The sequence below is a fragment of the Manacus vitellinus genome, unplaced genomic scaffold, assembly GCF_001715985.3.
Source record: "Manacus vitellinus isolate BGI_N305 unplaced genomic scaffold, ASM171598v3 scaffold_5_pilon, whole genome shotgun sequence".
Classification (NCBI taxonomy): Eukaryota; Metazoa; Chordata; class Aves; order Passeriformes; family Pipridae; genus Manacus; species Manacus vitellinus.
The window spans coordinates 8,159,611-8,173,970 of NW_021940682.1; positions in this window are offsets into that span (position 1 = coordinate 8,159,611).

Here is a 14,360-nt window from a genome sequence, read left to right on the forward strand (position 1 = left end):
AAACCTGAAAGGTTGTGTCTAAGTATTTATGAACCAGAGCTCTGTACCTAAGAAAAAAGAAAGCAAATTGAAATTTGTAACTGGATATATTTCCTTAAAGAAAGAAAACAGTACAATGGAAGAAGACATAATAGGAAAGCAGTTTTAATTTTAGATTCATGAAGCAGAAGTTTGTACAGAAAACATCTAGTTACATTCCTGACTGAACTCCAGAGAAACCTTGGAATGTATATTGTCTCTCTTTGGGAACTGCATTTTGAAGGCAAAGACAAAGTAAAGAGAATCCAGCAGTGTGAATGAAGGATTTAGAAAGCATGACCTATGAGGGAACTGGCTTACTGAGAGGCGGTAGAGGGTGACTTGATTATATGTGGTTACAATATCAATGATCACCAAACGTTTTCCAAGGCCTGATGAAATCAATTTGTTTTTCATCATAGATGATTTTGAATGAGAAAACTTAGAAAACCTGGGAGGACGGTGGAGCATGAGATGGCATAACTTGAGGATACAGAGAAATTGCTTTTACCAGAAATGTTTAAGATCAGGGTACAGTACAATCTGTGAGGGATGGCCAAGGCCTGTATGATCTTGTTTTTGGTGGGGACTTTACTTAAGATGATCCCTGGGGTACTCTTTGAGTCTAATAATGACATAACAATGTCTGAAAAGAAGTTAGAGAGGATTCATTGCTTCTCATCTGATAGAACCAATGCTGGAGGAGAGAAAAAAAGGTCAATCTGAGGACAAGAGTATTAGCTTTTGAGGTGTGGACTCACAAAGTTTTATGAAGGAGCACAATAATCTGTTTTTAATGTTAAACTTTCAGAACTTATTGGTTCTTGCCACTTCCTGTCATGTAATTATTTTTTAATCTTTAAAAACCTTTACACAACTAGAGATATTATGGTTTTGTCTTGAATTTATAAAAGCAAGAATATTTAAAGGTACTCCCTTAAAGAGCTCTGAATACAATCCATCTTTGCCTTTTATTACAATTTTCCACATTAGATTTTGATGTGGTAATTTTCTGGTGTTTGGAACAACAGAATTAATTTGTAGGATTGACAATTCAGGTTCAGAGTAACTAGGTGATGGAGAAGAAGATGTAAGACAATTTAACCTATATTTGAACCTCAAATCATAAGCTACTGTTTTGTCTGGTCACAAAGAAAAAGCACTAATGAGCTGAATGTATTAATTCAATTTATATGACTGAATAATCTTTGGCTGTCAAGTTGTATGCTTTGTGAAAGTCTGAATGTGGATTGTCAAATTGTCCAGCCAGGAAGAAAAACGCCTTTTACTTACAATGGGCTAATGATTGTTTGACAATTTAATTATACAGCATGGAAATTGTAAAGAGGAAATGGGGTACAGAGGGAAGTCTGCTTATCCATACTGAAGTTTACTGCTTTGAATTAAATGTGAAGACAGTATATTGCACACAGAACTGGTTTCTCACTCCACATGTTCCAAATAGCTTGTTGGATGGATCCAGAAAGGGGGACACTGCTAAATTTAGTCTTAAAATAAGTTGATTAGAGCTTTACTTCTACACCTGACACTTGACTCCATAAATCTGTGCACCTATATTGTTGATTATGGTTCCTTTTAAAAAACAATGGCTTTTATTTGCTGTAACCTCATTTATGCTTTGTCTATGTTAATTTTAAGTTAGTTGATTAACATCCTGCATTTAATCTGTACAGCATCTCATTTAAAAACAAACATCCTGGTCCAGACTTTCAGTTTCCAGAACCTTGCACGATTCTCTAGGGCATCCAAAGAGTAAGATGCATCTTCCAGATCCCCAGGAAAGCTCAGGAGATGATAACACAAGAGATGAGGAAGAACTATGGTGGTCAGCATTGACTAGGAAAGTTTGTACTTTAACAGAAGGGTGGAGGAGACGAAAATATCTGGAAAATTGTTCATCAAATTAATCACTTCAAAGCTCCTCTAACTTTTTTGCTTCACTGATAGACTTGTGAAGTGGCAATTGTAATGGAAGTTTTTTTACAATTGGGAATATCACATATTCTGTGGCTCTGAGCTCAGATCAACTCAGTTCATGAAGGCTGCTAAACAACTATCAGACACGAAATTCCCCTTCACACTGACTTGAGCTGGATTCAAACTAGTGACCTAGAGAGGAAAGTCTTGCTAAGCTGCTGTTAGTTTTTCTTTCAATGATTTTCCTTCTTCAGAAAGAGCGAGCAGCTGAAAATGTTTGAAATCAAACATTTAACTCAAATATCCTCAGACACAAACACATTCCATTGCTTTTAAAATGTACATACTCTTCCTTTGCTTTACAGTTTGGACACGGAACATAGGAACACAGGGAACATTAAGACTTTTTCCAAAACACGGTATTTTTTGATCTTAAAGGGCAATGCTGAAATTGAAGTCTGTTTCTGTTAAAAACAGGCACATATCTTGTTAGCACTGATAACTTCCAGATGGCACTACTGGCTCTCATAGTCTGGGTAACTGTGTCTGGGAATTCATAGTACAGGCTGGAGAAAACATCTATTAGCACCTGTTGTACAGCTGAGAAAGGTGCTGGGAGCATCAGGGAAAAGGATCAGTTCTGCACTCTATTCCTTTTCTTGAGATTTGTGTTTTAGCACAGAGCTTCAGATTATATCCAGACACTCTAATGTGTTGTCAAAACATTAAACCTTCTTTAAATCAATTTGGATAACATGCATAATAAAACTGTAATAAAAATTAAGAAATGCTAACTGCTACTTTTTAATTAGACTGCTTCTTCAAATAACCCTCAAGAAGAAGGTTATTTTTACTGGCTGAAAAGTCAAATTTTCTAGACAATGCCATCAGAGGATTCTCTCTAGGCTTCTTCATGAGATGTATTAAATTAATATTTGTATTGCCTTTCTCTTCATACAGTCCTTAATGACTATACCCATATTGTAGATATTATTAGCATTAGAAAAAAGACACATTTTTCCTTTAGAAACAGAAAGGGAATTGTGCTTTATAGAATTTAGGGAAGTTATTTATATTTTCCTACTGTGTGTCAGCATTCTCCTGTCTTTATGTTTTTCTCCAGATGTTCTGTCTAAGGGCTCTAAACGACCCTGTCTAAAGGAGTGCAGGACTGCACTCCTTTGTATGACTTTTTATTTGTACTGTTCCTTAGAAGCAGTTCCCCAGATTTCATAGAATCACAGAAGAGCTGAGGTTGGAAGGGACTTCTGGAGGTCGTCTTCTCGAATCCATGGTGAATCAAGGTTGCCTAGAGCAGGTTGCCCAGGATCATATTCAGGTGATCTCTGAATGTCTCCAAGTATGGAGACTCCACAGTTTCTCTGGGCACCCTGTGCCAGTGCCTGGCCACCCTTAGAGTACAAAAGTATTCCCTGATTTTCAGTGGGAACCTGTTTGTTTCAGTTTGTGCCCATTGCCTCAGATCCTGTCATGGGGCAGCACTGAAAAGAGCCTGGCTCTGCCTTCTTTGCACCCTCCCTTCAGACATTTATGTACGTTGATAAGATCTCCCTGAGCTTTCTCTTCTGAAGGCTGATAAGTCCCAGCTCTTTCAGCCTTTCCTTGTAAGAGACATGTTGCAGTGCCTTAACTGTCTTTATGGCTCTTTGAACTCTCACCAGTATGCCCATATTTCTTTTGTACTGGGAAGCCCAGGACTGGACACAGCTCTCAGCCTCACCAGTGCTGGAAAGAGTGGAAGGAAAGCCTCCCCTGACCTGCTGGCAATACTCTTTCTAATGCAGCCTGGGATACTGCTCAGCTTCTTTGCCACAGGGGTACGTTGTGGTCTCATGTTCAACTTGGTGATCCTTTTCTGCCAAGCTGCTTTTCAGCTGCTCAGCCTCCAGCATGTTTGGTACGTGGGGTTTTTCCTCATGCAATACTTGGCCCTTCCCTTTGTTGAACTTCATGAGGCTTCTGCCAATCCATTTCCCCAGCCTGTTGGAGTCCCTCTGGATGGCAGCACAATCCCCTGGCTTGTCATCCACTCCTCTCTGTGGCATTGACAGATTTGCTGAGGGTTCACCCTGTCGCATCATCCACACCATAAATGAAAGATGTTGAACGAGATGTGTTTATTAATAAAACAAATAAAAACGTGTTATTCCTAATCAAGCTGTACCTAGGCAAGCAAAAGGGATAGTTAATCCCTTTAGTTAGAAGGGTGCTACTGTATGTCTCTTGGGAAAAACAGTGATAATTTTGTGTATTTCTTTTTAGGATTCATGAGTCGTGATGATGGAGTGGATAAGACAATTTGCTTTTAATTGTACCCTCCTCTCTCCCAAACCAATTTTGAGTCTTGTTTGGAATCACACAGAAATACACAGCCAAAGCTTGGGAATCAAAAGTGCTCTGAAACAAAGCTAGTTATATAACTCTTTTTAATGAGCTCTTTCTGATGAAGTACTGGTGTCTCTTGGGCTAGATTTTGTCTTGAAATAGATCTTGTTCATGAGTTTTATGAATAGTATTATCTTGCTGGACACAAGATGGCAAAAACTCTGTTCTATTATGAAGCAGTTTTTTTCTTTCTGGAAATTCCTAGATACAACCTTTGTATAAGCAGGAAAGAACCAAGTTGGAATAACAATTGGTAATTAAACAGCTCTTCCTCTCATATTTATGGAACTGTCCTACAAACTATAGTCTAGATTACAGTCTAGGACTCATCCATACTGGAACAACCATGGCTAAGTGTCATGGCAGATATAGTCAGATGTTTTTCCTATTAACTGATATAATTGAGGATATCATTGGCTGCCTTTAGGTGTCTCTTACTTTTTCTGATGAAAAAAAGTCCTTTATCATGTTTCAATGATTTTAGAATGGATTTATTTCCTTCCAGTAAAAAAAGTGTAAAGTTTGAGTACACTAGATAGAAACAAATAGACACAACATAGACACGAAGGTGACACAAGTTTAAGAAATAAATCTTTTTGTTTTTTTTACTTCCCATCCCTCTCCCGCCCCCCACTGCCAGTTCCAAGCTAAGAATCAAGTGTTTCTTCCTATAGAAAAACTTAATAGTTTGCTCAATTTTCTTTCAACAGGAAAAAAGAGATTATGTCTAAACATGCCCATTTGTCTTAAGATAGCTACCTAAATATGTTCATGGGTTAGACACAATTTTATTGAAGAGGTCTTTCTGGTTTTCAATGCAGTTTAAGACATGAAAATAAATTAAGGAAAACCCAGAAAATAAGATCTGTTTTCAAGGAAAATTTTTTTTTTTGTTAGTTTAGTTCCCCAAGATCAAACTTGCTACATGGTATCAGAATTCTGTTTTAAAATATTTTTAAAGATACCTTTTTGACAGTTTCTAGTTAAGAACCAGTTAAGAACAGTCTAGTCAAAAAAGGAGTTAGGCAAACTGGTAACATTTCTGGTACAGCATTTCTGTGACATTAGCTAGGCCAACATTTTTGAATTTAGAATGCTTAATCAAATGGTCTGAATTTGTAACATAAACTACTGAACTTGTAACTGCACTTTAACACCAAAAGTGCAGAATAAGGAAGTCATGATATATTGTCAAAATAGTGGACAAGTTGTTCAAATAAATTTGTAAAAATTAATATTTTATAGCCTTGATTAAGGATTTCCCCTTCATTTAACTGATTAATCTACTCATCAATTTTCTTCCAGTGTTATTATGACCTGATTAATGAAAATATTTATGCCTTAAGATCGAACTGTAAAAAATCCAAACTCATATTAGAAAATGTGTTTTTGCCGAGGAGATGTAGATATTAATATTTTTTAAGTTGATTAGGGGTTTTTTTAAATTAACTTCACCAATTAACTTTCTGCATTATAAGGTAATTTAACACATAAATCTGGCTTGGGGTGACAGATTTGGCAGCAAGTAATATTAAGTCTGTTATTAAAGAAGGTGGTGGGTAAGATAATCATCAAGGTTAAAGTGATATTGTAAAACTTTTGCACTAAAATACAACCATAATTTCAAGGCAGAAACTAATGGAGACAGTTGCTGTTTGTAAACACAAGTGTCCTCTTTCTACCCAGAGTGCAATCAGAATAAGAAAATGATCGAAAGAACCTCAGTCACAAAGACAAATGTGGAGACAGTGAAAAGAGTTATGTGATTGCACAGGGCAAGGGCTAGAAATACATAGCTGACCAGGAAATATAGTTTGATAGTTAATTAATTGCTTTTATAAAACAAATGGATAACAAGAATATATATACATTTCAGAAATGAAACTTATGAACTGTAGTTGGATTAGACCAAACTGGGTGATTTAATGAAGTCAAATAAAGGTCTTCTTGGAATTATTGACTCTTCCTTCTGTGATACACGGAAAAAAGAAAGATATTCCTGATAAAAATCTTTCTCGAAAAATTCCTACTGAACCCTTCTTATTCCCTGATGTGCTCTTGGGATTTCATTTCTCTTGCTGCCCTTCACATTGTACTTGAGCACAACCTGTTCTAGTGTTGCTGTGTTCTTTGAATGGTAAGAGAAATCAACTAAGTCAAAATCAGTGTGCTTCACAGTTTGATCAGTATCATATGATTTGTGATTGTAAATTTAATGACATTTTGAAGCATTTTCGGCGGCATTTTGTCATTGCATTATGTAATATATTAGCATTATGTAAAATATTCGGAAGTACTTGCTGAAGCATGTCTGTTTGTTAAAGAGTTCAACGTTTCACTGAAAAGTACACTTTTTATTTTTTTTTTGGATATAATATTGTGCAGCATGAACTTGTAAATATCCACCAGAAGATTTAATTATCGAAAGAAATAGAGGAACAACCTGGAACTGCAGACTTAGGAAATAAAAAGGAGCTCTGAAGTGTACAGTAATGGCCATGGAAACAAGCTATCTTTTCTTATTACATAAGGGACTTGTGAAAATCACCAGATCTGCTCCATAATAAGTAGCCCCCTCTTGGACTATGAGCCACTGGAGAACTAAGAGTCTTGCTAGAAGCAACAATGGCTAAGGCTGTACGTTCCACAGCTATTCTGGTAATACCAGAAAACTGATGGATGCAAAGCCATATCAACCAACCTTGTACACAACACCAACAATGACTAACTAATTATAGCCTTTACAGCATCTCCAGACTGCTTACATCACAGCTGGGTACCGTTTACCAACAGCAACTCTGTGTGATAAAGTCTTTCTTGTAACTCATTTTTAATTAATAAAAATGGACTTATAAGGAAATTAAATAAGTTATTAATCAAAATAGCCTTTGAATAGTATGCTGCCACTGCAACTAAGATGAATGGTGTGCAGGTATCCATTCAGAATAGTTTTTTCTGTCCAAAACCTGTGCTGCCATAGTTAGTCACCCTATGTCTGGAGTGCATCTGCTTACACCTCTTCTGTGAGACAGGGATTCGTGCTACAGTAAGTGTAGCAGACAAGGATCTGATTATAGAGCAACTGGTTGGGGTCACCACACTCTGCTGCTTTGCTTCTTCCCTCTCCATCTGGCACTACAACAGATGCCAACGCTGTGGAAACAGGTGCTCTGCAGCTTCATAGCTGACTGACAGCGCAGACGTCCTCTAGACTAAGGAGCTTCTTCCCAAGCCTGTGCTAACAACAACTGAACCAATGGAGTGGTGTGGTGGCTGGGAGTGATATGTGCATGTCAAAAGGAGAAGACTCATAGAGCTGGAAGAGGGAATCAAAGGGAATTTGTGAATTCAGCTTGTTTCTCAGAATCTGAGGTGTGTCTGATGGGTTGATAATACCCAACCCGTCACACCCCACAGGAAAGTGCACAGTCCAGCAGGCTCCATTGGAGTATCAAGCCAAGTGGTTATAACCTTCCAAAATGCCAAATACTTAATGTGGGGAGAAAGATGTTGCTTTGTTAAAATAATAGTTTGGGTTGCAGTAGGATACAGCCACTCCATAGAGACAAATAATCACGAATTGTTAAATCTGCAATGAATAGCTCATCCAAACAGTGAAAAGTAGATCTCTGTAAGCAAGACCCCTTGATCCCTATTTTCCTCTGACAAAATAAAAACTGTGTATGTTGAAGGTCTTCTGAAATTTACCACGATAATTTATCTGCTAGCAAACATTTGGAAAACTCTTAGTGTGTTGTTTGATGAGTTTTATGTGTGCATTTTGTTTTGTAAGTTGTTTTGTCAGAAAGGTTTTGAAGCACATAGTTGATCTGTCAACTCCAAAAGGTTGCTTGCTAGTAGGGATGTAAAATTCTGCTTGTGTACTAAAATTTTTATCTGTTTCTCAAAAGTTTACTCCATCATTTATTCTACTGGAATGGATATTTAGCATCTGGTTGTTGTGTGAGTTAATGATACAAAAAATAGCTGTTGACATTTAAGTAGCCATAATATGCACTTATTACCAAGCAGAGAGACAGAAATGTTTATGTTTGTTAATTATACAGAGCTTACTTGTAAATTTTTAAAAGACTAATCTCCCTCTAGAAAGATCCTATAATATTTCTTATTTTAGACCCCATTTGTGAGTGGTTTAGCTAAGTTGTGATATTGAGTGTCTTGGAGTGTCAAGAGCACCATCACATTAATGAAATTTTTTATTAAAAAAATGTAGATGTTTTGCAAATTATCTTGATGTAGCATAATGGTGAAAACCAGACTTCAGTGATCGTCTCCATCCCTCCGGGCCTGGGTCTTTTGCAGATTTGCTAAATAAGTCTGATAAGCCCCATGCCTATAGCTGTAAAACTGGTAGATTAACCTTTATGTTGTCTGTTGTGTTAACACCACAATAATATGAGATGTCCATCAGCAAGATTTCAAGCCACCAGTGTGCCACAGCGCTGTCAGACCACAGGAGAGGTAAATCTCCATGAATTCCCATGAACTACTTGGTTTGACTTCTTCGGAGCTTTAGTTTCTCCAAGGCAAAGCTTTATATTTTTCCCCTTTTTGGAGTGTTGTGAGAAGATGCCTCCATGCCTGTACTTCTCACACATTGCCAAGGAACAGAAAATTCAAACAAGAACACTTAGATGGACAGAGTTATTTAAGTACAGATGAAACAATTAATATTTTTTACCTTAAAATGCCTGTTACCCAGCTAGCTAAAAGTTGACAGGCCCTAGGAGTGTGAGCCTCTGGCTATTATGAAGATGATATCAAGACTTAGAACTCAAGTCAAGCTTAAAGGAGAGCAGTGCTGTGATTTTTCAGGTGCAGGCTACCTCCATCTTAAAATGCAAGCTAAACATTTGCATACCAAAATGTTAATTTTAGAGATGCATTCTTTCTAGCAGTGACAAAGCAGGAAGTGATGAGACACACTTTAAAATAATAATGCACTTAAGCATACAGCTTGATATTGGACTGAGTGACAAAGCACTTGCTTTTCTTGGAGCCTCAAATCTTCATTTATTTATTATTTAATCAGATACACTCAAACTCTGAAAAGGAGATTGACTTGTAATATTATCATGCCTTGAAAATACATTTCATTTCAAAGGAGAACACTGTCAGGGTATATGGAAATTTTTCTCTTCTACTAATTTCTCCTTCTTCCTTCTTATCTTTCTTGTCCATTTTGAAAGTGACAAGTAACAAAATTATTGCACACTCTTGGACTAAATTCCTCTGCATCACTCCAGAAACTTCTGGACTCTATGCATCAGTCTCCCCCTACCTGCTTTCATCTCCTCCTCTGATGGCAGAAGTTTTGTGTGTTTAATATTCCCACTCTCTCATTGAGCTGTTCCTCTAATTCCCTTCTGAGATACTCCATTTCCCCATGGCAGACTGGTCTCTAAATTCAATATAGCTCTTAGAAAAGTGGATCACTCAGGTTTTTTCCTCTCACTCTCTGTAGAGATGCTCTCACTGTCTGTAGCCAGACCTGCCTGTGTGTCTTCACTCTCCCAATTCTATCATTAAGTATTCCTTTTCCATTATCTGTTAGTGAAAGTTATTTGGGATGTCTGTAGTTTTAAATTTTAATAAGAAGTGAAGAATGAGAAGGCACAAGAGTTTTCTTTTACCCCAAAAGTTCATGAACCACAGTCCGCTACTTCTTTGATCAGAAATTAGAGAGGAGGGTGAAACCAGCTATTTTTCCATTGCTTTGCTTCCTCTATTTATTTCTTTAATGCTTGCAACTGTCACAAAAAACCACAGAGTCCTACTCTGGGATGCCATGAAAACACTATGAAATTTCAGAATGGATCAGGTGCAGCATTCAGCATTTATCATGGTACAAAGAAATGCCAGACAGCTGAATGTGAAACATTACCCCAGTCAGCCAAAAGGATGGACGTTGCTTTGTCCTCTGGAAGTCTTCCATTAAGGTCATTTATCTTTGGCTAGTCTGATTCCAGAGGAATATTAAAAACATACTTTATGCCTGCAAACTGATTGCTATGTATGTAGGCGACATATATATTTGTGAAAAATCTAGAGTCACTTTTCCAATAACATTTATGGTTCTACTAAATTAATGTAAGTTAATTTCAAGAGACATGATGAATGATAAGAAACTGCAAGTCACTTGTTGATAAAGGTCACATCCTGTTTGACCTATGTTTGCTAAAAATATAATTCAAATGAACATTTCAAATTTGCTTTATCTATTTATAAAATAAATTAGAGGCTAAGTGATGACTGAAAGGTAAATAAGGCTTAAAGATTTAGCAGATTTATCATTTCTAAATCTTAGCTAGGGGAGTTTCTGTAGGTTATTAAAATGACATGTTTTTATTTAATTAAATACCTGTTGCTAATGAGTCCTTCACAGTTAGCTTCTAATGTGTATTGTATTCATAAAGAAGGTTTCTTTTTTTTTTTTTTTTTGTGTGTAAATCCACAAATTATAGGAAAAAACCATTAAAAATATTCAAACCTGCTATTTCCCCTAATAGTTGTAACATAACTGCTTAAGTGTTCATTTTTTTCTGTTTCTCTGTTAATGATGCATTATTGATCATAAAAATATGTGGTCAAAGGATGTTAGAAAAAATTTTATTGTAGTAGCTGTGAAAAATAAATGCAATACTAATAGATGAAGACAACTTCACTACTGTAAGTGTTAGATTTTGTTTGCAACAGCTGAAAAATTGCCTTCACATTTCAAAGAACAGCAAACCATCAGCCAGGTTAGCTGAGCTATTAAGAATTAGGGGGATTCAACATTTTTCATTCTTTTTTTTTTCCAGTTTTGTCTTCAATGTAGGTGTTTTAGTTATGTACGTTTTTCTCAACCTTGCCTAGATCTTCCATAATAGAAACACGTAGTAAAAGCAATTCCTGTATACACTTTCTCTAGAACTATAACATCTACTTTCCCATGCTTCATCACACTTCTGTCAAAGGATTTTTTAAGTTTATTCAGGTTTTCCATAACTTGGCTAAATTTGTTGTGTTTTATTAAACATTTAGTGCAGAAAACTTTAAAAATGCCAACAGTTGGACAATATTAAGCAGTGAAGTGTAGTTAGCATTCTGTTAACAGTATACATTTGTTTATATTAGTTTTTAGTGATATGTTTGGCTAGAATATTCACTTCATGATAGGATTTTTAGTCTTTATCAGAGTGTTTATCAAATTTACCACTTGCTTTGGTAAAAAAAAAGAAATTCTTGTGATTTAGTAATATCTAGTAACTTTGTCATGATTAATCCTTTCTAGGAATCTCTGTTCAATATTAGACAATATCTGTTGCCTTTGATGTATTTTCAATAACCTGAACATCTTTACTTATTAGAATCACATTAGATCAGGAGAGACTTCTAAATGCAGAAGATGTATTCTTGACTATCTGCATAGTCCCACAATTTTTCCAGAAGTTTTACAAAATACTTTAAATGAAAATTCTCAGCAATAATCAGCTGAGACATGACAAACTAGCAAATGATTCTTCGGAAGTTATGTAACCTAAAAGAGAAAGCTGGAGTGGCAGCGATCTCACTTCCAATTGTTTCCAAAGCAGTGATGTCTCAGTACTCTATTTTAAGCAGAACTTCATATACTGAAAGTACACATGGTTGGTTGGCTGTGTTTTTTCAAGGGCATCAGTGAGTTTAACCACATGTGACCCGTTGAGGGCGAGAAATCCATAACATCATCTTGAGTTACCAGAAACTGATGGGGTATCAAATTTTTTCTAAATTTGTTGTGTGAGGTACACAAGATGGGCTTTAAATGGGCTCCACAGCTGCACTGAGGCTTCTTTGAGGCAGTCTGTTAGAAGGGATCAGTTGCTTCAGAGAGCTGCATATCACCCAGTATTTGAAACCTGTCTGATACGTAAGATTTTACAACCTCCGCTACTAAAACAACAGCAAAATTTCATTTGAATCAATGCAGCACTACATCCAGATAATATAATCCATATATTTGATTTGTTTAACTTCAAAATATGTATCTTTCTAGCAGCTGAACATCTATTGGCACACAGCTGTGTTACATGTCCCTCATGGCTTAGAAGCTATTAGCAAGATGCAAAGCCTTTTCTATTGCTTTTCCTCATTTCAGAAGATCAGGCCAACAGTACCAAGGGGTGAGAGATTGATTTACCTGTTCCATTTCTGGTGCATTTTATCACTAAATCTAACCATTAAAATATAGCTTGTGTCTCAGTATTTTGAAGAACTAAGCATTATAAAAGAAGCAATTTCTACCAAGAATCTCTTCTGGTTGTGTACAAGGCAAGTTCCAGTGAGGAGCTGCAAATTTGATATCCTTTTGCTAACAACTCTTAAATAATTACAAAGCCTCCCTTTCAGAATTTTTACTACTGGAGTGCCCCTTTGCATTTGAATTTTGAAGCCCATTTATTTTGTTTTATTCATCATTCAGGCTGATCCAGTGGCTCAGAAACATGTTACAGTTCTCCTAGATGATGAGTGCCTATACCACTGCTTGGAAAATGAAAGAACAAAAATAACTAACTTAGTTTGCTAGTGCTGTTTTTATTCATCCCAGTTTCTTAGTTTGTTTGTTTATGTATCTTTGCCATTGATAATTTAAGACCTAATTTGCTTTGAGCAACCTGGTCTAGTGAAAGTTGTTCCTACCAGTAGTATGGGGGTTAGACTAGAGATGACCTTTAAAGGTCCCTTCCCACACTAAGCATTCTACTATTCTATGATAAGAGAACCAGAGTTTGGCAGCTTCTAATACTTTGTTTAGCTAGAAAGAAACTAAGTTTCTGGAGTTTCAAAAGGATTACCATAAGTTAGACTGGGAAGTTGAAGGGGAAAATAACTTGGAAGCATTAAATTTTAAAGGCAGTGTATTGCAAGCCAATATAAAAATCACTCAGAGGATGTGGTATTTGATCCAGAATGCACAATGGAGATAATGATATAAAGTGGGAGAGACAGTACTTCTGGTCTGTGATCTATTATTTGTAAGGAGGAAACATGCTCAGTGTGCACTCCTTAGATTCTAGTAGAAACTACAGTTTTCTTCTTATATACTAAGGATTAAATTGTGTATTTTCTGAAAGCTGTGAACAGGGACCAGCATGTAGCTTGTCTATTGCAAGGATAGACCCAGAAACTAGACTACATTTTGAGGTTCCTACTTTTTTGCTGTTGTCTCTGTATTTCTATATACTCTAAAATGGACCAAATCCTGCCCTGAAGGTGTATCCAACTTCTCCAGGTAGGACAGGAGTCCAAAGGATAAAAAGCTCCTTTCTCACAGGACTTTCAGATCAAGACAAAGCACTATGGTTGTGGGAAACATTTTGCTATACACAAGGCATTTTTTCTCCCTAAAATGATTTGTATTGTGTTAGTTACAGGCATCATGACCTCTCAAAGGCCATTTAGAGGAGTATTTTAGTCTTATATTAGTCTTATATTAGTGGTAGTCTATCTCTTCCTGTGAGAAGCTGCAAGCTAACCAGTTCAGATATCTTTGCCAGGGGTATGTCCTGTCCAGATTTGCTTAGTTCCTTGTTCTAAAGAGACACAAAACAGACTCAAGACTTTAGCAAAGACTTTAGCAAAGACTTTAATGTCTAGTTTCAGATTGACTGTCATTGAGCATCAACACAAAAATCCTGGAATATTTTTACAGGAAATTAGGTAAGGTGGATGCTTCTAGGGTGCAAAAATTAGGTGTCATATAACAGAAACTGATGTTGAAAGGAAAATCAGGCAGAATATGATTAGTGCAAGTTAAAAAGCAGAAAAATTGAAATTTAAATGGAAACACCTTTCTCTTCAACAAATACAAAGAAAAAATCTTTACAAGGAAATTTTAGACATCTTACTTTCCAAAAGTTTATGCTTTCAGTTTGTTCCATTGTGTTGTGACCTATAGGAAGAAAACAGTAAGAAAGAATAATTTAGTCACTTTAGACAGTCAGTTATTACAA